The following is a 14,621-nucleotide window of genomic DNA, read 5'->3' as shown; positions in this document are numbered from 1 at the left end:
TGCTGGCTTTTTGGGGTCCTGCCTCTTTTTCCTGTGTATTATAAAAGGGGAGAGGTTTGGGTCCTCATAGGGCGGACAGGAACAATTGAAGACGGTTGCTGGAACCTGTGGTCCACTTCAAGAACACTGTGGAAAATAATAAAGGGCGCGACAGTTGTGCAATACATATCTTTTCCTGATGACACGCACACAAGCGTGAAATATATTGAAAGTGAGGCTCGACTCACTATACGAGTCCTTCGCTTCCGCACACAGCTGAGACGCATGCTGAGACGCATGCCGAGCATCAGTTACACTCGCATGGTGCCGGACCGGCTTTTGCTCTCCTCTTTAAGCTGCATCTTATATTTGCTGTACCTTATACTGAACAAACTGGATTTGTAAGTGTTGTGCCCTTTATTGTTTTCAATTTTGCTTATTAGTTTTCACTCATTTTAGGTGCAGCATCAGTTTATGATAACTGTATGATATTTAAATTGCCGCCGTACCCATCTTCCTTTGTATCACTTTAAGAACACAGAGTCAATGGACACCTCCACTCTGAATTCTCCAATTCTGGACTTCACCCATAAGGATTTTACCTGTGCAGGTATGCTGGCCAGCTACAATTAGTTAGGAAAAATAAGTTTTACCCTGTTGCATTTTACATGCTGAATTGACAGTAAAGTAGCTCCAACTGCTATGATCCTGGTCTGAAGTTATTCAAGGAGTGCGTGTTGGGTCTATGGGGTATGTGTAACACTAATACAAAAGGTTAACTTGCAAGGCAAAGAGGTGGGGGTAGTTTCCATGGGTAGCCAAAAGAGAGAACAGCTACAGCAACCAGTCGTTTGGCATGGTACCTGGTTGAGTGACAGGTCCTCTGGTAGCGAGGTGGTCTGTGCTCTGGCTCCCTCCCTAGCAGTCCGTCTCCTCAGTCACCGGGAACAGACTAGCATTACGGAGATTCGAGGCCTGATCACTAGGTACCGGAAGCAAAGAGTTAAAGAGAACACATTGAACCCGCTATGTGCTCGGTAGGATTCCATTCTGTATCTAGGAGTGAGGTAACAGAGGTACGCTGGACTGTTGAAGTGGACGAAGGCTTTACACTTCCCTCTGAATGCAACACATACATTGCATTACAAGTGTGTAGTGTCATGGGAAAAAATATCTCACTCGTACATTTTCAGAATACTTTAGGCACAATTAACATTTCTAGATCTGTAACACATTAAATATTCACTTTTAGAGTTCAGTTCCACTTCAAATCTGAGAGATAGAATATATGTAAATATATGTCACTGGATCTAGCCTCAGTTTATACTGTATGCTATCTCATCATAGAAACTACCATTTTCTATTTATTCCAAGCTGAGACTCATAATGTGATTAAGGTGTACCTGTACTCAGGCCTATTGAGTTGAAATAGCCTTATAGTCATTAAAACAACATAACGAGAGCTTAACTGAACCATATTGCTATTCTCTCTCCAATCCCTGTCACTGGGTTACATGTACAACACACTGTAAGCAATCTTAGCTTTGAGGAAATTTGGGGTAACCCCTGCCCCTCTCACTGCAGCTGCCCTTTAACTCGTGATTGGGCAGCCACTTCCTGCTCCAGCCAGGTTCCCCCTAAAGGCCTGGCACAATTTCTCCCAATTTGACTGCAGGTTTGCTGTTTTCAAAATGTACAGGTTGTAGTAATAGGGATCTTGATGACTGACATATTCCACAACTCCCCACCTGGTGAATATGGTGTGTACATGTCACACATTTACCGTAGTTACCTAGAGAACCATGTTTCTGCTATTTCAAATCTAGAGAGTCTCATAGAGTGCCTGCAATAACAGTTGAAATGCAAGAAAAAACTGGGCACTGGAATGAGCCATGTCTTTTGTCTTCTGAACCATATAACTGCATTATGTATGATTATGTGATTCTTGCCATTGATCGACATACAGTAGTTCCAAACATTCCATTTTTTTAAAAACAAGACCACTAAAGCATTTTCCAAATGTAACCATATTGCGAATATGCCAAGCCAAAACTATTAGGAGGAATACATCACAAAATTAAAGGTCTCAAATTTAACTAATAAAATTAGTAAAAGCAAAAGTTATGTGGCAAAAACCCCTTGGCCAGTCCCAGCGCTCTCTCTTTCCATTGGCTGCCTGTGTCTGAATTGCCAAACAATGGAAGGCAGCACTGCTCCTATGTTCAGCTACCATCCTATTTTCTGGGAAATAGGATGCAGCCTGCCAGCCCATTTCCAAACTTTCCAAACTTTGCTGGACACACACATTCCAGCTCCTAGACTGGTCCATGTAATAGAAGGTACCTCCTGTACCTCAGTGCTTTTGATGGCGGTTTTCTATTGACAAAGTGTGCATGCATCTCTTCCTATGGTTCCTGTTACTGATGTACGTTTCCGTACTGACATACTTTCTAATGGCTTCCCTGATCTTAGCTATGTTTAGGCCTCATCCACATCATGTGCAGAGATCTGCTTTTTTTCTTCAACTGTCCCAGCAAGGGCACATAGAAACCATTGCTTTCTATGTGCCCTGTTCATGCGTGAACTCACGTGACATTAACATTGTGATTTGAACAGGGCACATAGAGAACAATTGTTTTTTGTGCCCTCACAGAGAATTTATGTTGCAGATTCCTGTGCAGAAAAAAACTCAAGTGACCGCAGTGTTATGGTGTGAACAAGGCACATAGAAAACCTACGTTTGAAAAGCACACATCTCTGCACATGGTGTGAACGAGAACGAGACCAAAATATTCTATGTAAGTCAAATCTGTGCAGTTTTTCTATTAGCTTTTTTTGCACATATGGTGTGAACAAGGCAAGGCCTTAACCAATACTTCTCCTCTCTGCTGCCTTTCCTGACCTTTGCTACTTTATCAGATAACTCTACTGTCTGCCGCCTGCCCTAACCTATGACTACTGCCAGTCACAAGTTATTATATCTCCAAAGTGGTTTTCATCTAGTTCCCTTCCATTACTGTACAGTCTACTCTCTACCTTGGGTCCCCCTGCGACATTCAACAGTCAGAGTATATAGTTTGTCTGTATTAAGTCCAGGGGCAACCTAGTACCAGGAGGTCTGCTTGCCTTAGGGGAAAGCGTAAATAATAATTGTGCCCGCGCTAATATAATGTCACATATAAAACTATCACATATAATAAGGATTTTACTATAGGTTTGAATTCACTAAACAAAAGAACAGATATAGTGGTGAGGCCAGCGGATAAAGGCGGGGGGATAGTTGTACTATCCCCACAGCAATATAAGGTAGAAATGGAACGAATACTGAGCGATACTGACACTTATCGACCATTGGACAGGAATCCTTCCAAATCCTTCAAAAGTATATTAGAAAATATCGTTCATGAAGGTGAGGAAGAAGGACTCCTGAGTAAACATGAAGCGAAATATCTTGTCCCTACAGTCAGCAAGATACCGGTGATATACTTCCTACCGAAGATACATAAAGATAGTACAAACCCCCCGGGAAGGCCAATAGTAAGTGGCATTGAATCTTTAACTTCCCGGTTGGGGGAATATATAGACATCCACCTGCAACCATTGGTGAAAAAACAAAAGCCTACCTCAAGGACACTAAGCACACATTACAGCTATTAAGTGAATGCAACGCACGGGATAATATTATTATGGCCACAGGGGACATAGCCTCACTGTATACCAACATAGACCATGAGGGGGCCATGGAAGCAGTTGAGTGGGCCCTGAGGAAGGAAGAGCACGTGGATGGAGATTTTGTTATATTTATCCTTAAATGCTTAGATTTCTGTTTACGCCATAATTTTTTCTGGTATGGGAACAAGTTTTATTTACAGATAAAAGGTGTCGCTATGGGCGCGAAATTTGCCCCCAGCGTAGCGAACTTGTATATGGCCAAATGGGAAGAGGAAGGAGTTTTAAATGGAGTATGTGATAATATTTTATTATACAGGAGATTTATTGACGATCTGCTGATCATTTGGAAGGGGAGCATGGAGGCATTAATGTATTTACTGGATTCCATGAACCTCAACGATCTTAATATCTCCCTTACCTGGGATGTTAATAAGGAAAGCATCCATTTCTTAGATCTGGAAATTTTTAACACCAATGAAGGTTTCATTACCAGATCATTTTTTAAAGCAACAGATCGTAACTCTTATATACCCATTACCAGCTGTCACTACAAACCCTGGCTGAAGAACATTCCCAGGGGCCAATATATGAGGATGAGAAGAAATTGTACGAAAAATGAGGACTATGAGTTGCAGTCCAACAAGCTAAGTAGTATGTTCCTCGATAAATGATACCAGAGTGATTTCTTACAGAAAGAAAAATTGGAGGTCGGACGTCTTGATAGGGACAACCTATTGAGAGACAAGATTGAAATCACGGAAAGTAATATTAATGATAATATCAGTATCGTTCTTGATTACTCCCTACAAAATAACGAAGTACAAAAAAATCATACGGAAATACTGGAACGTCCTAAGGCAGGACACTCACCTTAAAAGTGTACTCCCGGAGAAACCTAAAATCGTTTTTAAAAAGGCACTCAATCTAAGGGACATATTGGTACACAATGTAGTCGAGCCACCCCCCCCAAATCCTAGAATGTTTTGGGATCTGAAGGGCTTTTATGGGTGTGGTAGAAGCTACAGTTGTGTGAGAGTTCCAGGGAATGATAGAAGGTTAAAGGAATTCCATGATCCCAGAACCCATCAATTTTATACTATCAGGGAATTTATATCGTGTGACACTATTGGGGTCGTATATGCTTTAAAATGCCCATGCAATTTGATCTATGTAGGGCGCATCACCAGAGCCCTAAAAGACAGATTAGAGGAACACGTACGCAACATCCGCAAAGGGTCAGACAAACACCATCTATACATTCATTTTGAGAAAATGCATAATAAAAGTACGGTGGGGATGAAATTCTGGGGGATAGAGGCCCCTAAACAACACTGGAGAGGTTCCAATTTTACGAGAGATATTAGTAAAAGGGAATCTTGGTGGATACACCAATTGGGTTCTCTGTTCCCTGGGGGGCTTAATAGGGATTTTGATTTAACATGTTTCCTTAGTAATTTTTAATTAGTTTTAATATTTAATAAATAAGGGCATTGCTTTTGATCATTGTACCACCTAGATGTTTTTTATGTAAATGATGTTTCACGCTGGTTTCTACATATATTTTCATTAGTACCTGTATTGGTACTGTTTTATTTGGTTTTATTAGTTTATTTTATTTTAATTATTAAAATTTATTTGTATATTATAGGATATATTATATAAACCGCAATTTTGATATGGCAGGAAGGTTATGGATACGTATTGATTTTAACATATTTTAACATATTTTAATAAATTTATTATACTCTAATATGAGGATTCGGCACTTGGATCTTTCTATGATTTAAGTGATTTTTAAGTAGCCTCTTAGGAGGGGAAGTTTATGCAGCTTTATATTTGTTTTAATAAGATGATTTATTAGGGTTGATTTGATCTATAATGTTAGATGAGGTGCGGTGTAGTATGGCTCCTATATGCACAGCTCTATCCTGATTTATTATTAATATACATTATTAACTTACTTATAATTGATTAAGATCACTCTATTTACTACTATGATTTATTTTAATATTTGATAAATTATTAAGAAGCTGGTAATTGCTGTCATTTGATGATAACCATTGTCGTTTACTATATGGTGTAGCCCATCACTAGAGCTGTCTGCGGCCTTAGGCAAAATGGCCGCCGACATAGCTCTATTAGATGATGGGCGCTGGGTGACTTGGCTCCACCTTCCAATTATCACACACCATTGGAGTCTAACTTACTATAGACTGGTGGGCACAGGCAAAATGGCCGCCAGCCGATCTCTTTAGCCACTTGTTTCCTATTACAGCTGTCAGCGGTCCTCGGCAAAATGGCCGCCGACAACATATCTATATATATATCTCACTGTGCATCCGTCCAATGATATCCCCCAGAGGAAGGCACGTGATCCCTGTGCCGAATACGCGTCGGGGAGGGGTAGGACGGAGCTGTCAGTAGTGGAGGAGGATTTTACATACCACACCGCACGCCATACAAATAGCTGCTTTCGTTTTTTCAACTGTATAGTTTGGTGCACTGTAGCACCCATCTAATGTGAGTACCCTCCTGGAGGACTTTTTTCATCCAATAAATGTCCTTGCTATATTACACTATGGAGTCCTTTTTGTTTCTTCTATGAATGTGGAACTTGGCTTTACCTGTGAGGAGTGTTTTGCTTCATTGTTTCCTGAGTGAGCCCAGGAGTGGCCCCAATGTGTATTTTGACACCGTTTAATTACTGGGTCACACGATTCAAGGTGAGCGCAAGCACATGTGGGGTGTCACGGGAGAGCACATCTTGCTTGTTGTGATTCAGACACCTATCAGAAGAAGCATGTTGAACACTTATTCTATGGACACTATTTATTCACGTTGGTTTTTTGTGATTTGCATTTGCTGATTAGGTTGAACACCTAAATGTCACAGGAGAGTGTTTGACATTTATATTTTAGCACGTTGCACTTTCCATAATTATTATTACGATTGCACTTTTCATATGCACTTGATGATTGACTATTATAGATAAATATTTGCACTTTATTTTATATGTACGGTTTCATATATATTTATTATATTTAAATATCTTCACACGGCATTTCTTTTTTTATATGTGAGAGTTTTATATGTGACATTATATTAGCGCGGGCACAATTATTATTTACGCATCATATTACACGCAATGAAACGTGGGTTAGTGCTTGCAGCTTAATTAGCTTACTCCTTGGAGGAATCAGTCCATTTGTGACTCGCAAGAAACCTATATCTCTTAGGGGAAAGCGGGCTGCTAAAAGTGAACTTACACTGGCCTGCTAATTACTTCGACTGGAGTGTCTGAGTCTGGACCTTACAAAAAGAAATAAAAGAATTACCCTATATATTTATATAATACCTTGTCTATTTCAGAAATGTATTCCTGCATAATAAAATATCTATATTTGCCTTCATCCTTTGTCATTCTCAAGCAGACACCAGGGTAAATCTGTTTATTAACTTTTCTGATTCTAATATATTAGCATACATATTTTACGATAAGAGTCTGTAGAGAGGGATTATTCTGTCAATTAATTCAGGAAGAACTGACAGAGGATTTGATCGCATGAATGTTGTAGAATGTGAAATCTCTGCAATCAAAGGCATTCTCCACGCTTAGCATTTGTGATTATTACCCCATAAATCTTTTATTGTGTCGAAATAATAATACATTTATAATTACTAGAGAACAAGTGTGTGAACAAGCTAGAGTAGAGCATGATGTGAATAAAAATAATGTAATAAGCATGAGGGGTCATAACAAGAATGCTTCCACTGCTTCAAGTAGTCTGCATGTTATTTCAGAGTTTGTGTTTTTTAGGGGGTCTTCCAGTTTCCCATCATAATAATCCTAAGTTAGGATTGTTGACCTCTATTCAAACTGGTCCTAGTACGTGTATGTAAAAAAATAAACTTGATATGTGAACACGCTCATGAGTTCAGGAATGTCCATTGCAATATGAGTATTAACAGACCCTTCCCAGTCAACATAATTGTGTAGAACTATTGTTGCCTAATAACGTAAAGTGTTACTCAACCCACAACAGTAAAATCAATTTGTATATGCAGTAAAGCATGCTTGTTACACTCACTGTGGAACCTAAGGGGGTAATCCTCTGCATTATGTAAAAAGGCTGTTTGATCCTGTATGCACAGATCCTCCTTTTCTTCCACTGACTCCAAAACATGTCCAACAAGATAAGACTTAGATAAGATAAGAGTTTCTGGAGTCAGGCTGCACATGCTCAGTTTGGTGTGTATTGATTTCTTCTTGGGAGAGTGCATGTGATCAGCACAGGGCCAATCAGCACTGTCCAGACAGAGGGTCAAGGGTCATGCAGCCTCATAGTACAATTAGTGAACAATGAAAACTCCTCCTACAAGCGTTAACCATACACTGATAAAAGTCACATGACTGCTCTAACTGCTGAGGAGAAAAGGTATTTAGCAGTTTATATTTACTAAAACCATTGCATTTCCATGTTCTGTGTACTGTGGGAGACCAGATATATTGAATGCAGGGTCCTGGGTTTAGTAACACTTTAAAGCGGAGTTCCAGTCACCTGTGGAAAAAATAAAAGTTAGCAGCTACAAAAATTGTAGCTGCTAACTTTTAAAAAACAGCCACTCAACTGTCCCATGGTCCTGCAGTGTGCTCAACCCAGTCTGTCTCACCCACTGTCATGTGACAGCTTGCAGTTTCAAAGCCGAGTGTCCATTGCGCATCGTAAATGGTGGATGCAGTCTTCTAGGTCAGTGTTCCAGAAGACTGCAGCAGGGGGATGTCAGAACAGAAATGGGAAGCGGGTACCTGTCAAAATTGAGCTCCTGCTCCCCCCCCCCCTGCTCCTCAGAAGTGAAAAAGTGCCAATTGTTCAATTGGGCAGGGAATGAGTCCTTAAAGTGTGACTTCCCCTTTTGGGTAGAGCTCTGCTTTAAAGTGCATAGACATCTGGAATAACACGGTAAATGGTCATACAGTTCACTGCAATATGAGTATTAACAGACCCTTCCCAGTCAACATAAATGTGTAGAACTATTGTTGCCTAATAATGTAAAGTGTTACTCAACCCACAACAGTAAAATCAGTCTGTATATGCAGTAAAGCATGCTTGTTACACTCACTGTGGAACCTAAGGGGTTAATTTTCTGCATTATGTAAAAAGGCTGTTTGATCCTGTATGCACAGATCCTCCTTTTCTTCCACTGACTCCAAAACATGTCCGGAAAAGACAGAGTTTCTGGAGTCAGGCTGCACATGCTCAGTTTGGTGTGTATTGATTTTTTCTTGGGAGAGTGCATGTGACCAGCACAGGGCCAATCAGCACTGTCCAGACAGAGGGTCAGGGGTCCTGCATCCTGATAGGACAGCTAATGCAGTATGAAAACTGCATTTCCGTGTTCTATGTACTGTGGGAGACTAGATATAGTGAATGCAGGGTCCTGGGTTTAGTAACACTTTCAGGAGACTGCCATTGCCGATATCTCATTTAAAATACTAGTTGTCTGGCCATCATGCTGATCCCGTGGCTTTAATGCTTTCTAAGTTACTGAACTGACCTGGAACAAACAAAGGAGGACATGGTTGGGTGTGGCACCTGCTCCCCCAGACTAGTACCAATAACACATGTTGGGCTGGTGGACGTGGAATACTAAGCAGCTGATTCTGGAAGATTTGAAGACATGTCACGATCAACCATGTCCTTCAGGACTATTCACCTTTTACCATGCCCACCAACCAAAGGCAAGTGTAAACCTTCTAGTTTTACAGGGTTACTCTAGTCCCATTTTTTCTTCTTGTAGTCTTCTTATTCATCTCAAGAATATCTTTTTAAACTACTTGAAAAAATAATTTGAGAAAGTGTGGGATTAAAGCAGACCTTTGTTAATAACACACCATTGATTTATACCACCTCCATTGACATACTGAATATTGTAGGTGTTTCTGATTTTCATTGTTCCCCATATCTCTATGAGAATAGATCTCAAAGTAATCTTCCACAGAGATACAATCACCATTCAGAATTTTGACAGCATGTTAAAAAGAAAAATAATAATTCTTTCTACTTTATTACTCCTTCTTACGCAATTAGGCTTTAATTACCCCTAAATATACTTTTTACGGGAATGTCCAAACCAAAATGGTAGTGCATGCATACATACATTCTATTATATATTTTCCATATGATAACTCTATAGAAATTACTATACTACTCTATAGAATTTAGAAAACTCCATAGAAATTACTGTCAATTTTAAGAATGTCAGACAGGGTCAATAAAAGCAAGTCACAGGAATACCTGAGCCCATCATGATCCACACCTAATGCTGACATACTCAGTACTCCAGACTAGAGGCATGCAGCAGGTTCATATTAATACAGCAGATCCACTGCCTGCAGGTCATACCAGAAACAAATAGATCATAAGATCAGAAGGCAAAACTTTGTTTTCTTTTTCTATGCATATCACAGGAATGTCGATCAGATATAGGAGTTGATTTGCTAAAGGCAAATATACAGTGCACTTGCTCCAGAGCTTAGTAAATGAGGTAAAACTTCACTTTGCAAAGAATACCCAATCACATGCAAGTAAATTAATAAAACAACATTTTTGTTTGTACATAATTGGAAGATAGAAAAGGAAGGGTATTGGGACTTTATATGAAGAACGTGAAAAGTACTCGATAATTGGTCAAATTGCCATATTTATTTGACGTATGCACATGTAATAACATATCCAATTTGTACATACATAAGTAAAAATTAATTCATCTATATACACCCCTGACACATTCAATTCATCTATCTACATGGATATCAAAATGACACTTGTAGAGTGTGAATATTATGAGCCAATAATATTCCATATGATATAATCATAAAAACTAAATTGCATTGTATAAAATACATTGTAGATTGAAAACATATATGCATCTAAAGAGCTTGATGTGTTTCTTGGACTGATTCCACTTCCTCAGGAGCATAGAATGTATCTGTGAAAGACATGTAAAAAACCGATGTAATCTAATTGTTGGACCCAAATGGCGAGGAAGAAAAAATATATATATCTATATATGGAGTACTTACATAATGGCTCACAGTCCAAAACCAAGGTTTTATGGACTGCAGGCCACCTAGAAAGTCTATCCCGGGAGCTATGGTGATAAGGACCCATGGGAGAGCCGGGCGCACATAGACCAATCCCCACGCGGATGAGATTGTCCATGCGACAGTCGCAAGTAATGCATAACAGTGACTCCAAGGAGTCCATGAAATGAATACATGTGTATTATTGATATATAATAAATGGTATAGTTACCATGAAAGAATAAATCAATGATCATTAGTGACTTAGGACACATTGAAGAAAGTGTAGACGAGAGGACCCATAAGTTGAACCGTGATCATTGTGTGGAAAAAAGAGTCAAAATACTGTTATGAGTGTTGCATGTGACCCATTATGCAGTATCCCAAGGAAAAGCGGAAAATAAATACCAAAACAAAACCAAAAATTTATTTTTACTTGTGTATGTACAAATTGGATATGTTATTACATGTGTATATGTCAAATAAACATGGCAATTTGAGCAATTATTGAGTATTTTTCACGTGCCTCATATAAAATCCCAATACCCTTCTTTTTTTTTGCAAGAATCAGGGATGGAGGCACCTATCCAGGTGCTTAATTTAAAGTCTCAAATGCCCCTTTTCAGTTTCTGATTGGAAGATAGAAACCAGAAGAGCGTCCCCTCAGATCTAGAGCAAATGCACTTAAAGTGCACTTGCAGAGCACATTATATTTGCCTTTAGTTAATCAACCTCCCTGTCTGTAATGAACATATGTCTGTAGGATTTAAATTAAACCATTGTAGGTTTGTACTAACTTTTTTTTTGTATACCACACGTTCCCTCACATGTGGTTAACAATGGGTAACACTAAAGACCCCCTTATCAAAATGGGATGACGCATATTACCAGTACTCAGCTAACTTAAAGTGCATCTAAAACCAAAACAAAAAATGTAATACGTTGCAGCTTACCAGCTCTTAGATTGGATTGCTGCATTTGTTTTCATTTTTAAGACTTTCTTTCCTTTTCAACCAGTGATCATGCCAGGAACACGCTTCCTGTTCCAGTGTTAAAATGCTCTCTTATTATACTGTATCCAGGGAGAACCCCCCTGTCACCCTATGCTGCTCTCCTGATTTGGGTTGCAAGCACCTCATGTTAATCTTCATCATATAGGCGTTTTGGTAGTCCATAAAAGAAAATGGGAAAGCTGATAACACTGTTTCAGCATTCAGTTTAGTGTACAGGAAGTTACAAGGTCAATGGATTTCTGTCATCAGGATCAACAGGAATGTTTCTGAACTTGAATGAAATAAAAAAAAAAAAAAAAAATTGTAACCACCACATCCAGGGACTGGTAAACTTCATTATATTACATTTTTGTTGGCCACAAAAAAGTGGGGTACTGCTTCAGAACGTATCTTTATATCTCCATTCCTCTTTATGATTTAGAATATTGGATTGGTAACATAGCAGATCTACCAAACTATGGACAATTCTAGAGAATGATCTGATTACTCCAGACCTTACATCCTCCTGACCCCCCCCCCCCCAAAGAATCTCTTCCACTACCTGTATCAATGACAGTATGGCGGTTATTTACTAAAGCCAAATCCACTTTGCACTGCAAGTGCACTTGGAGGTGCAGTCGCTGTAGATCTGAGGGGGACATGCAAGAAAAATAAAAAACTGCATTTTAGCTTGCACATGATTGGATGAAAAAATCAGCAGAGCTTCCACTCATTTCAGATCTTGCCCTCAGATCTACAGCGACTGCACTTTCAAGTGCACTTGTAGTGAAAAGTGGATTTGCCTTTAGTAAATCAACCCCTATATATCTAGGAATTTTATGCTTGTAAAAGCCTACTTTCCACTAGATTTAGGCTCCTGATTGCTCTGTTTGGCAATTCTGAATCTTCCCCAGCCTAACACTAATCTTATTTTTTGTCATGGACTAAGGACGATGGGACTCTTTTACGCCACATCTTTTCTCGAGGTAAACTATACCCTAAATCTATGTTTTTATCCTCATGTCATACTCTGTCCAAAGCCTGGCTTGAACATTACCATCTACAACACTTTCTCAAGAATATATTTACTCCAGACCTACTCTCCGGACCCTATACAGGCTTTGAGTCTATGCTCACACAACTCACACATAAATCAGACTATTCCCTGTTTCTAGCTATCAACTTCTCTTATGTGAATCTTAACCTGAAGTTCCATACTTCTTCTCCAAGTGGGAGGAGGAGCTCTATACTTTGAGAACAGGAAAAATGGTGGTGTTTACTCACAAGACCTCCATATCAACAAGAGCACAAGAATGTAATTTGAGAGCTGGTTCTCAAATTTTTCGCCAACAAAATCCGTTGTCGTAAATTCTGAGCGTGTGTAGACAATTCTGATGCACAGAATTACAGAATTCCATGCATGCTCTGAATCAAGTACGAGACGGAAGCGCTCGGTCTGGTAAAACTAGCGTTCGTAATGGAGATAGCACATTTGTCACGCTGCAAAGTTTTTAATCTTTTAATGCAGCGCATTCTCTTCTTCTTTATAATGCTAGAATAATGAAGTTGTTTTGCTGCTGATATTCACACAGAGTTCTGACAAACTGATTTCTTTATTATTTCCCGTGATCTCATGAATAATCTTTTTTTTTTGGCAGATCTCCAGAATAATGTTTTTTTTTTATAGTGATCTACTTTTTTAAATTTTTTTATAGTGATCTCCTGATTTTTTTTTTATAGTGATCTCCATAATATTTTTTCTCGTTTTGTGTGTCAAGTTACCACAACACCATTATTATCTTGTATTTTTTAACCTCAAAGAGATTGGTTGGTGTTGGTGTCCCTTGTTAATTTGACATTGTCTTTTTAAAATGTACCTGCCTACTCACAAACAAACTGTCCTTTTTGAACTAAAACACATAGCCAAGTATTTGTGAAAATAAAATAGGCATTTATTAGGGGTCATAACAAAATAAAGAGGGAGGCAACGCTGCATAAACTGGTGAAATTGGCGAAGCCTTTGTACTCCAGGGCAGACTTCAATTATTTGACAGGAAAAATTGGTAGCCTGAGGAGTCCATTTAATAGAGAGCACAATACGGTCCAGGACTCTTAGAAATCAGGAGCAGCAGCAGATGATATGTATGTCCTGAGGCTGTGGTCTTACAACAGCCTGCATCTTTTGTCAGACCAGACTGTACCCAGGCCATCACTCTCTTGTCTTCCTTCTATGCTTGCTTCCACGCTTGCTTCCGGGCTGTGGCTCTAGTGTTGGAGTTGTGGCAGGAGGTGGAGGAGGTGGAGGAGGAAGAGGAGCAGGATGGTCCAACTCACACAGGTGGGTTTTGCTTGTGAGTTCGCCCCTCAACCCCTTATTTAGGGCCAGATAGATCACTTCCTCACAAAAGAGGCGTTGGCCCACCTCCATTTCCTGCATTTTGCTGGCTACCACGCAGGCATAGGCCTCTTGAAGATTGGGGGAGATTCTGAGGGCCACAGTAGCCCCCCCGAATAAAAGAAAGCGCGGACTCCTGCACGTTCCTCCCCTTCCTGGTACTTTTTGTTGGAAGGCGGAGGGGAGGAACCTAGGATTCGGTCAGGCTACTGGGCCCGGCCACCTCCTGGCTGCCACTTTCCCCTGCCACCTCCTGGCTGCCACTTTCCCCCGCCACCTCCTGGCTGCCACCTTCCACAGCCTTCTCCAGGCTGAGGCTTTCCTGTGTATGAAAATGGGACATATTTTTAGTTTATTGTTCATCAATCAAACACAATTTTGATAGATATGTTAGACAATGCTATACCTGAATCAAGCTGGGCTCCTCCACATCTTCCTGGGTGGAAGGCCCAGGTTGGACTTCTGAAGCCTCATCTGATGTGGAAGGAAGAGTGGAAGG

Source organism: Aquarana catesbeiana, linkage group LG05 (assembly GCF_042186555.1).
Source record: "Aquarana catesbeiana isolate 2022-GZ linkage group LG05, ASM4218655v1, whole genome shotgun sequence".
NCBI classification, from domain to species: Eukaryota; Metazoa; Chordata; class Amphibia; order Anura; family Ranidae; genus Aquarana; species Aquarana catesbeiana.
The sequence above is the reverse complement of the archived record's forward strand: the minus strand, read 5'-3'. Positions refer to the sequence as shown.